This window comes from Spermophilus citellus (genome assembly GCF_964194105.1).
Source record: "Spermophilus citellus genome assembly, chromosome: 3".
NCBI lineage: Eukaryota > Metazoa > Chordata > Mammalia > Rodentia > Sciuridae > Spermophilus > Spermophilus citellus.
In genome coordinates, this window is record NC_138184.1 from 123,829,536 (window position 1) to 123,842,417 (window position 12,882).

Here is a 12,882-nt window from a genome sequence, read left to right on the forward strand (position 1 = left end):
AAGTGTTTGGTAATTTCATTGATGAGGATTTTCACCTATTTGATTCAGTTTATTCTTATGTATTGTTTTTATTTTGGGGGGCTACTGTAAATGTGATTATTTTTCATGATTTCTTAGTGAATTCATTCCTGGTATGTAGGAAAAACAACAATTTTTCTATGCTTTTCTATCCTGCTAATTTGCTCTATTTTTTTTCAGGTTTCAGAGTCTTTGGTGGAATTTTTATTTTTTTCTTTGTATCATATTATTTAAAATATGGATAATTTGACTTCCTCCTTTTCCATTTGTATCCTTTTTTATTTCTTTTTCTTACTTAATAACTCTGGCTAAAGTTTAAAGTACTCTGTTGAAAAAAGGTAAAGAGAATGCACATCCTTTCCTTATTCCTAATTTTAGAAGAAGTGCTTTCAGTTTTTTCCCATTCAGTATAATGTTGGCTTTGGGTTTGTTGTATATAATCATTATTGTGTTAAGTAATGATCCTTCTGTGTCTAGATTAATTAGGGCTTTAATCATAAGAAATTATTGAATTTTGTCAAAGTTTTTTTCTGCGTCTATTGAGATAATCATGTGATTTTTATATTTGATACTACTTATGTCCTGTATTACATTTACTGATTTGCATATGTCAAACCAGTCTTGCATCTATGAAATGAATCCAACTTGGTCATGGTGTATGATATTTTAAATGTGCTGTATATGTTGATTGGAAAATAATTTTATTGAGAAATTTTACATCTATGTTCATAAAACATATTGGTCTGTATTTATATTTATTTTTTGTTGTGTCCTTACTAGGTTTTGGTAGAAAGGTAATACTAACTTCCTAGTATGAGTTTGGAAGGTTTTTTTCCGTTTATATTTTATTGAGTAGTTGGAGGAGCATCATCATTAACTTTTCTTTTTCTTTTTTTTTTTTTAATATCCAGTAAAATTCAGCAGTGAACATGCCCAGGCCTGGATTCTCTTTGTTGAAGGAATTTTTATTATTATTTCAACTTTATTATTATTGACCTACCTAGCTTTTTTCTATCTTCTTGTTTGTTATATCATATTTGTCCATTTCCTATAGATTTTTCCATTATTGACATATGGTTTTAAAAATATGTCTGTGTGATTCTATATATTTGAGTGGATTTGTTGCGATATCCTCTTTTCCATCTCTAATTTTATTTACTTGAGTATCCACTTTCTTTTTGTTAGTTTAGGTAAGTATTTGTCACTTTTGCTAATCTTTCCAAAGAGCCAATTCTTTGGTTTATTAATCCTTTGTATCATGTTTTTTAGTGTCTGTTTCATTTATTTCTGCTTCAATCTTTACTATTTCTTTCCTAATTTGGGTTTTGGTTTGTTCTTGTTAATCTAAAACCTTGATATATGTCATTAGGTTATTTGAGAACTGTTTTTTTTTAAATGTGGACACTCATAGCTATGAATTTTCCTCTTAGTACTGCTTTCACTGCATCCCATAGGTATAGTGTGTTTCCATTTTCATTTCACTTTAGAAAGTTTTAAATATCATCCTTAAATGCTTCAATGACTTACTATTTACTCAAAAGCATATTATTCAAACTCCATGTACTTGTATAATTTTTGTAGTTTCCCTCGTTGGTTTCTAACTTAATTCCATTATGATCTGATAAGACAAAAGAAATTATTTTATTATTATGTTTATTAAGACTTACTTTATAGTTTAATATATGATTTATTATTCTATGTGCTGATCAAAAGAGCATGTATTCTGTATCTATAGAATGGATTATTTTCTAGATGTCCCTTAAGTTCATTTGATCTGTAGTATGATTTACATTTGATGTTTTTTTGTTGATTTTGTGGCTCATTTATCTATTTGTTGGTGAGAACAGGTTTTGAAGTCACCCCAGTTTATTGTATTGGGGCACTCTCTGCCTTTTTGTTCAATAGAAGTTGTTTTACACAGTGGATGCTCTGAATTTGGTACATATATATTTACATTTGGTATATCTTCTTGATTAATTATTCCCCTTATCAATATGCAGTGACCATTGTCTGTAACTGGTTTTGGCTTCACGTCTGTTCTTTTCAGACATGAGTGTAGCTGCTTGCATCGTATTCCATTTACTTGGAATGTAATTGTCTATGTTTTCATTTTCAGTCTGTATTTGTCTTTCTTGATGAGATAAATTTCATTGAGACAGCATATTGTTGGGCCCTAGTTTTTAAACTAATCAGCGAGTCTACACCTTTTAATTGGAGAATTCAGGCTACTTACATTCAGGTTATTGTTGAAAGTTATGTATTTCTTCCTGTCATTCTGATGTTTTCCTTCTCGTTGTTTTAATTTTTTTTATATTCTCTTCTTCATTTCTTTTTCTTCTAAAATATTTGATGTTTTTAATGTATTGATCATGTTTGATTCTTTCCTAATTCTCATTTGCTTATATACTCTTCTAGTGATTATTTAAAAATTTCTTATGCTGTTATGATTATATTTATCTTTCTTCCTCTTCTGGGTGTAGGTTTCTCTTGTACATCTTCTGTAGTGCATATTTAATCGACATGAATTAGTTTATGTTTATCTTATGTTTTAATGTTCCATTAATTTTGAAAGATAACTTTGTAGAGTATAGCAATCTAAGTTGGCAATATTTTCTTTGAACACTTGAAACATATCATTCCATGCCCTTCTGGCCTTCAGAGACTTGCCTAGGAAATCTGCTGCTATTCTGAGTGTTTTCCCTTTAAACTTGATTTAGCACTTCTCTCTTGTAACTTTTCATATTATTATTATTATTATTTTCATTTGGTACTTTTGGCAGTTGAAATATAATATATCAAAGAATTTGTATTCATTTCTATCTGTGGCTTTAAATGCCTTTGGTACCTGTTTGTCCATGTTTTTCCCAAGCTTTGAGAAATTTTGTGCTATGATTTCACCAAATAAGTTTTCTCTGCCTTTGGTTTGTATCTCTTCATTTTTGTCTATACTGGCATTGTATGTGTTTGGTCTTCAATGGTGTCTAAGAAATCTTTTATGCTTTGTTTATTCTTATTTTTTTCTTTATAACTGTATGCACATGATAGTTCATCAACCTTGTCTTCAAGCCCTACTATTTTTTCTTTTACATTACCTAGTGTATTGGGGTAGCTTTCAATTGAGATTTTTATTTGACTTTTTGATCTTTTACTTTCAATATTTCTTTTTGGTTCTTTTTAAGAATCTCTATTCCATTATTTGAGTAGTATAAAAATAATTTATGCTGCATTGACTTCTTAATCATGCATCTTTTTATTTGTATATTTTGGGGATTCATTAATATTTAAAAAATCATTTGTAAGAAACTGGATGGAACTAGAGATTATCATATTAAGTAAAATAAGTCAAACTCAGAAGGTTAAGGGTCTTATGTTTTCTTTCCTATGTGGAAACTAAAGAGGAAAAAGGAAAAGAAAAGTGGAGGTGGATCTTATGAAAATAAAAGAGAGATCAATAGAGAAAAGGAACTAATGCTTAGGGGATGGGGAGGGGGGAAGTGCTGTGGAGTGATATTCACCAAATTGTATTATCATATTGTGTACATGTATGAATATGTAACAATGCATCCCATCATCATATACAAGAAATTCATTCTTTTGAATTTTTTGTCATTTTATCCACTTTGATATCTATGGAATTAGTTACTGAAGAGTTGTAAACTCTACTTTAGGGAGGATAGTTTTGCTTTTTTTTCATATTTCTTGTATTTCTATGTTGAGATTTGCACAGCAGTTTGGATGGATGTCTCTTCTACTTTGATGTGAGAGCTTTCTTAGTAAGCAGCCTGGTCTTGATAATATGAGTTTGTTGTTTAGAGTTAAGTTTAAGTATAATTGGACTTCATAGTGTAGATTCCCTGTGCCATCTTTGACCTTGATTACTGGGTTTTGACATAATGAGTATTATATCAGATCCCGAGAGACCCATTTTATCTGTAAGTCTTGCTACAATGGGATCTGTCTAAGATTTTAGGCAGGTGTGGTGCAGACAGCAGAGTATCTGGGGTTCACTCTTTGTACTAATCCTCCTGCATTGTCAGCATTGTATGGTCTTCTTAAAGATCATGGGAACAACCTATGCTAAGATACTTTATAGGTATAATTTCCAAACAGTTTGCTATTTCTCTTATTTATTTATTTTTTCCTATGGAGGTGAATGTCAAGGAACCAATCTTTAGCCACTGTCCCTTCCCAAGCTATTTCTAATTGAGACTGGGTCATCAGTTGAAGAATTTTATCTCCCTTATTCTGTAAGTTGAAGTATCTGCCAAGGTTTGAGTAAGATAGGCTATGACTGGAGTAAGATATAACTCCTCTCAGGTGGGCTTGGGATGTAGCTCAGCAGCAAAGCCCTCACCTCATGTGCTCAAGATGCCTGGATCCAACCCCCACATTTTGCAAATGGAAGAAAAGGAACAACAGTATCAAGAACAAGTTAAAAAAAAAAGAAAGAAAAAAGAAAAAAAAGGAAAAGGAAAATTTAAAAGCCATAACAAAATAACAAAAAAGGGCAAAATTAATATGGAATAAATAAAAAATTTAAAAAGTAAAAAAAGTAATATTGATAAATGAAGATACCAGGAAAGAGTAAGAAAAAAAAGTGGGAGGTGAGGTAGAGAAGGAAGAAGAGAAAGAGAAAAATACAATTAAATAATAAAAATTAAAAGTAGGAAATAATGAGAAATAAAAGAATGATAAAAGAATAGACAGAAGAAAAAATAAAAAATGAGTAAATAATTCCTCCTAGTGAGGGTACACTGACGTATTTCTCTGTGTTCTCTCGGGTTGGAATCGATTGACCAGGTATGGTGGGGGTAATGGGTCACAGCTGCAGCCTGTTGTGGTTCTTCTTAGCTTACACTAAACCAGTTGGTGTAGAAAGCAGACAGTGACCCATGTTTCTAGCTGTGCAGGTTAAAGGAATGCTGTGTACAGCAGGGCTGCCTGTATCCAGTGGCATGGCCACTGTTGGGGCTGCAACAAGCCCTTCTCACTGAATTTTGCTAGTACTTAAGCCAAACCCAGAGGGATATATTCAGCTTACAGGCTTCTAACATGGTTGGGGATATGTTATTCCCAGAATGCCTCTGAGAGCCAGGAGAGCAATTAAACCACACAGTCTGAGCTGGAAAGGTGGGTCACATAACAGTGTTTTAAAAGCCTTGTACCTGATCTCTTTCAGACCTGGACCCTGTGCAAAATCACCTGTGAATAGTGTCACTTTTCCTCTCATCACAATACTTATGGCCACTGGCCACTGTTCCTTCCACTCCTCTATCCACTACAGTCTGCACTCTCCACTGCATAAACCTCTCAGAGGGTCTGTATCAGACACTCCCCCAAGCCATGACTGTCTCAGTTGATGCAGCGGCACATCAATATGGGTCCTGAATTATGATTATTCCAAGTTGGTTAATCCCAAAAGCAATTTAGTCTTTATAACTTGGATGCTTCTCAAGAAGGCTCATGTTTATAGCACCCTGAGAGCTTGCTGAAAGATGTAATAAATTTCTTCTCTAAAGCTAGCTTGTGCTATAGGAGTCACTTTTAGACTATGTTCCTGAACTGGACTTAAAGCTTGTAAAAACTACAGATCTCTCCTGCAGTCAGGACTTCCAGTTGCTGTGATTTCAGGGTGGATTCTTTACACTTCCTGGCTTACCTTACGCTTTCAGTGTGGGATTCCCCACTCCAGGTGGGGAGTTAGGGTTGAAGTTGTGAATTGTTTTGTACTATTTTCTGGGTTGTCTTTCTGATTTTCTGCTCCTTAGGTTTCCATGACTATTGGTTCCTAAAGTTATTCCCCTCATTGTCTTCTCATAACTCTTATTTCCTAGAGTCACAGCAATGGAACTTCTTGGCACTTCCTCTCTTCATTCATTTTTTTCTGGTGAATGGCCTTCTATTATAGGAATATAGTACATTTTGTGTATCGATTCATGTATTCATAACTTTTAGATTGTCTCCACCCTTCATTATTGTAAAGTGTTGCTATAAATATTGTATACAAACATTTGAATGTATGTTTTAACTTATTTAGAGTATAGAACTAGTATTGGAATTGCTGTTTCAAATGGTGGTAGATACAAAAAACAGATTAGTTATTACAAAGTGCTGAGAGGAATGTCTAATGCAGGATGATGGGTTATGGGATCTAATTTGGGGGTGAAGAAAATGTTTTAGAATTAAATAATTTCAAACTAAACTTGTGTTCAAGGGTGTGGTTACATGATTCAGGTGTTTTAGGACTGGGAAATAACCAGGTTTCTGAAGCTAAAGAAGGAAAACACCTCAGAATGACAATGAAATCCTACACACTTCATTATACAAACTCTAAATAAATCTTATATATTGGCCTAAATTTTTAGGTACCACTAATCTAAATGAATGGATGACATAACACATGCATGAAAAATTAGTATAAGAAATTATAATTATACATTAAATATGTTTAAAAATAGATTCCAAACATGCTTCCTTGTGTTACAAGTAAAGTTCTGAGAGTAACAAACAAACAAAAAAGCAAAAACATAAGCAACTACAAACCCCCAGAAATCAGATTATAGAGTCCTAAGACATCTTATCGAAGTTTCAACTGAATAAGAAATACCCTTAAGAAAAGGAAGAAGCATCACAAGACTGTTGAATATAATAGGCCAAAATATTAGTAAAACCCATTACAAAGGTCATCCAAAACTAAATGTATTGCTTGTATACAAAATAAAATGATGCACTATAGCAATGGCTATAGACTTAAACAACCTTATGATAGTATTGCTTTGACTTCTTTATTTGATTCTTTAAAGGTATCTTACCATCAGGAGAGAAATTTAAGAAATACAAGGTCAGACATTGACCTAAATGATATGTGGAATTATATTAAAACCCACATAAATATTACTTAGCCAATGACCTAAATGATATGTGGAATTATATTAAAATCCACATAAATACTACTTAGACCAAAGGATGGAACCTCATTTACCCTGCAGCATTAGGATCAAACAGAAGACTAAATTACCACTAACAGCAGTAACTTTTAGGAGAGAAGATGCTGAAAGCTATAAATCAAAGCTAGAATGTATGGGTGTAGGACATTAGACAAATTGAATAGATTACTCCAAAAAGAGATCCCACTAATTGTGCAGGTACAGAATTACCCCTTGCCTTCTTTTAGAAAGGCAGTTTTAAAGACTGGCATGCTAAAGTCTTAAGCCTAGAAAATGATGAAATTCATTACAAGTAAGTGCTGGGCTTCATTCAGTGTGTGTACAATGGCAAGTGATGACAAAGTGAACTAAGTGTGGAGTGACTTGGAAGGCAGGACAAACTGCACAGCTTATTGTTTACATGACCCTACGGATATACACCGTCAGAGAAATGCATCACACGACATCTGCAATCTTCATACAAAAGAAATATTTTATGAAGATGTGATGCCAGTGAGCCAGTTGGTTAAAGAAATTGGTTAAAGTTAGGGGTGGATGAAATGAAATGAAATATGTGGTCCAAGTGTAGGAGTTCACAAGCCAGAATAAGAAGATAGAAAATAATTGTGATGCAAAGGGAAATTTTGTCAACTATACCAAGAAGCAATCTCTGGAGAGGAATAAAAATGATCACACATGACATTCTTATTAGACCTATGATTAAGCCATCACTCCTAGCACCTGATCTTTGGATACTTGAAGGTGAACTCTATTCTGGAAGTAATTGGATTAAAGTTGAGGAAAATATTTATGGATATACCCAGTGAAAAAATGATTCCTATAAATGATTTGTAACCCTAAATCCATCATGAAAGTGGAGTCAGAAATTGTGAAAATCTTAAAAAAAAACAAATGCTAATAATCTGACACAGGGTGTTATATTTTACGTCAATTAATGAATATAACTGAGGGGACAACCATGTACGACCAGACAACTTGATATTACCAAGAGGAAGTTTGGATTCTCCAAAGCTAGATTTTTCTACTTGTAAACCATTATCATTTTTGAGGAAATGGAGTAATTGTAGGTTTCAGCTTCCCCCTCATTTAATACTTCACATGGGTAAACATTTATATAATGATATAATCATCCTCTAGATACTAAATAGAGACATCAAGAAGACAATATGGATAAATAATACATGCAGATTTAATGATGGATAATCCCCTTATAAAAATAGACAAGATACAATATTTGGAATTACTTCACCTCTTGGTTTTAATTATTGGAAAGACTGGACCAGTTAGAATAACTTTCATATTGCTGAGATAATATTCTAGATGATTCTATTAGGTACCATTATAATATTATTGATCATAATAAGAAAAGAGAGATAACTCATGAATCCTATAGATAGAAAAACATGCACTGGGGACCGGTCCACAGGAATCACCAGCAAATCCAGATTGAATGGGTAATTCATTTAGCAGAGATTATCACAATATATCACTGTTTTTTAACAGCTTGAGAGAACACTTATCCAAAGCTTACCCATTTAAAGTGGACAATTCAACAATTTATGTATACTTACAGTATATAAGACCCTCCTCATTTTAAAATATTAGGTAATTTTTATCATCTCTGAAAGAATATTATCTCTGTAGCAGCTATTGTGCATTACCCCTGCTATGGGTGCATTCCTTCCCCTGCTTCCAGCAAGCCCTACTTGACTGCCTGTCTCTATGGATTTGCCTATTCTGGACATTTAAAATAAATGGCATCACACAATGTATTACTCTCTCTTTTGTGGCTGTGACCAAAAATACCTGACAAGAACAATTTGGAGGAGGAAAATTTTATTTTGGCTCATGATTTCAGAGGTTCAGTGCTTGGTTGGCCAACTCCATAGCTCTGAGCCTGAGGTTAGGCAGAACATCAATGTGTGGCAGAGGAAAACCACTCATTTCCTGGTGGCTGGGAAGTAGAGAGAGAAGAAGGATCCAGGGGCCCAGATATAGTCCTCAAGGGCACATCCCAAAGACCTACTTTCTCTGGTCCCATCTGCCTACAGTAACCACTCAGAATATTAGTCTTTTCAAATTTTTTAATCTATCAAACGTACCAATCCCCTGATTTAGGTTCCGGCTCTCATAATCTAATCATTTTACCTTGGAATATTCCTACATTCACAAGAGCTTTTGGGATCACATCATGTGCAAAATATAAAATACAGCTTGTGATTTTGGTGACTAGCTTTTTAAACTTAGCATAGATTTTTTTTCAGTGTGTATCCATGATGTGGCACATAACAGTGCTTTGTTTTTGTTACAGAAAAATAATCAATTGTAAGGGTATTTCATAATTGCTTTCCTTTTATCAGTTAAAAGGTTACATTTGAAGTTAGGTGTTCTTCAGTGCCTTCTCAGAATATCAGACAGTCGAACACCCTTTGATCAGGATTAACCAAAGAAAAATGCTCATCATAATATGATATAAGAGAATTTAAAGTTTAGACATCCTGCAGTGGGTTATGTTATGTGTAAATTGAAGTTTGTTCCTCTTGTTGAGGAAAACAAAAAGATAGAAATGTGCCAACTAAGTGTTGTTTGTGGGCAATTTCTCTTTGTATTGCTTGTTTATAGACATCTCAAAGAAAAGGCTTTGTGTATACCCTTAGATCGTGTTGCTCAGAAAATACAGGTTGCTTCTCTAAGGGAAATACAAAGTTAACAATTAGGTCTGGGTGGCTGGGAATGTAGCTTAGTGATAGGGCACTTGCCTAATATGTGCAAGGCTCTGAGTTTGGTCCCCAGAACTGCAAAAACAAAATAAAACCAAACAGCAAAAAAAAAAAAAAAAAAAAAAAAAAAAAAAAAGGAATTAAGTGTAGGAAGAGTAGACTTTTTCACTGTATATCATTTTTCACATTTTGGATATTTTGCCATGAGCATTTAAGATATCATAAGCATTTATTCTTGACCTGAAAAAATAATATTATAAAATGTTTAAGCAAACTAAATTAAGAAAATTCCAGCTCTGGTATTGGGAACCGAATTGGCCACTAGCACAATATTTTGTTGTTGTTTTTGGGTATACATGACAGTAGAGTGTATTTTGACATATTATATATACATGGAGTATAACTTATTCTAATTAGGATCCCACTTTTGCAGTTGTACATGATGTGGAGTTTCCCTGGTCTTGTATTCATATATGAACATTGGAAAGTTATGTCTGATTCACTCTACTCTCTCTTTGGTGACAACAGGCTTATTGGAACAAACTGGACTCTGAAATCAGAGACCTGGATGTACATTCCAACTGTTCTGAATAGTGTTAGACACTTTTTAAATTTTTATTTTTTAATTGAAAGAAAATTATGTATATTTATCATGTATAAAACATAATATTTTGAAATATGTATACATTGTGGAGTGGCTAAAATCTATTGCACAATATCCTCTATCTTGAACAATGGTGAGAGAGTAGATTTAAAGAATTCTCACTTTAGGAAAGTTTTGAATCTCTTTGAATCTTTTAGCTATAAAATGGGGATAATGACTCCTATTATAGATGATAATTTTGAATCTTTATTGTATGAATTATTATAAAATGATATATATATGATATAATTGAGAATCACTCAAATATGATTTCCAACACCACTGTTAAAATGAAGTGCTTACATTTACTTGATCAGAAGGACTTAAGAATTAACAAGAAATATATTTGAAGACACTATGTGATACACTAATATTCAATGAACTTTTATGCTCAAGAGTAAGAAAACTATAATTAAGAAAATTAGTTAGAAATCATGGTCAGCAAAGCCATCAGACTTTTGGATTGTTTTGTTTGTTGCCTCAAAAACTTCCTGTTTAATGCAATAATTTGATGCTTGTAATTATACACTAAAGAGAGTATGTGAAAAAACAGTAATGCAATTCTCACAAAAGCTCAAAGATATATTTTCAGCTGATGTTTGTTCTTCACCTGGCTGAAAATTTCTACTAATGGATGCTCATAGATGATGTGAATAATAAAACATTTCCCAAGGTCTCTTTGTGACCTGTTCTTCGGGTGATGGATCCCAGCAGCATCAGCTGAACTGTACTATCCATTGTGAACTAGAGCAATTATCATGAAGGGGATTGCAATGGGGTTTGAAATGGGTTCAATCTAGTTTAAGTGTTCAGACATGTATATAACTGAATGTGACTGCCTTAAAAACACTGTAATTCAATTAATGGATCAATTGATATATTCTAGTTTCAAATTTTAACTAGTAGTAGCCCATGATTTCTCTTCTTGCTTTTCAGTAAAACACCCAAGATTTTTAAAATTTAAAAATAAAAATGAGATGTAAATTCATAGTAAACAACGTCAAGCATATGAGACTAACATTTCTTCAATTTAACAAACAAAAATCACGAATTATGAGTATGAAATCTGTGTTTGGAAACAATATATTACCACTGAGGAGAATTTAAATTCCCAGCCTCTATCTTTCCTGCTGCAGGTAATATTTGAGTTATTTCTTTCTGTCCATGTGATGTGATTTGACTTCCTTGTTTAAAGAGTCTCAAGAACAGAAGTAAATATCTCAATCGTGTATCACGTAAGAAGACATAATAAGAAGTTGTTATGGTTTAGATGTGGTGTTCCCTGAAAGCTCACCTATGAAAGAATGAAAGATTTGGAGGAGAAATGATTGGGTTATATCCTTAGCCTAATCAGTGAGTTAATCCCTAAAGAGGCAAGGTATGGCTGGAGGAGGTGGGAATTGGAGCATAGATTTGGCGTACATATTTTGTATCTGGACAGTGGACTCTCTTCTTTCTAACCATGATGTGAGCTGCTTCCCTCCACTAAACTCTCCCTCCATGTTCAACCTCACCTTGAGCCTTGAGCAATAGAGCCATCCTTTTATGGACTGAGACCTCTGCAACCTTGAGTCCTCAATAAATTCTTTCTCCTCTATAATTGTGCAGGTTGGGTCCTTTAGTCACAGCAGCAGAAAAAAAAAAACTGACTAAAACAGAAGCAATACATTACTTTTAAACAAAGTTATATTTGCTAAGTGACTTCTTGTGAAGTTAAATGATTATCTATCTTCTGAAAGGTTAATAAAATAGGTACTTGTCACTCCGTTTTTCTATATGCTTAACAAAACACTGTTGAAATCTTGTTCCCAGGATGTGCTGTCCCCAATTGTGAACTGTTTGCTAATCTTGTTCCCAGAATGTGCTGTCCCCAAATGCCAAACTGCAGAATGCACTCCCTCACTTGGTTGCAGGAAAACTGCCCACTCGCCCTGACCCATCAATGAATTTCCCTCCCTGCCCTCTCCAAGAAAAGTATATAAGCTCTGCTTAAGCTGTTCTCAGGGCTCTATCTCTCTTTGCTCTAGTGAGCTCTGAGCCCCAGCATGCTGGTCCCCAAATAAACCCTTTTGCTGTTGCATGAGACTGTCTCTTGGCGGTCTCTTCCTCCGACGTTTCGCCAGTCCCTTACACTTCTTTCTATGAACAAACTCTATGGGCTACTCAGAAGACTAGCTCTCCTCTAATTGCAATCCTTCTGGAACTTTGTGTCTAGAGTTTACCAGGAATTTATCAGAGTCTGATGTCATAATGAAGAAAGGATTTTCTGTTTGATTCCAACCAATGGTGTATGTATAAAATGTGTACTGATTTGAGAGGTAGGGATAGACAGATGGAAAGAGAGAGGTAGAGCTATTTGTCATGTCTTTAAAACTGGACATTGCCACATTGGACATGGTTCCAGCTTCCCTGAACATGTATCATGAGGATGCTCTGCTATACTGACTTTTCCTATTGCCTGCAAGGGGATACTGAATTTTAAAAGCTAGGGATGTCTGTTTGGTTAGCATTAGTCCATCAGCTATTATTTCAAACTTAAATAGAATTAAGGCCA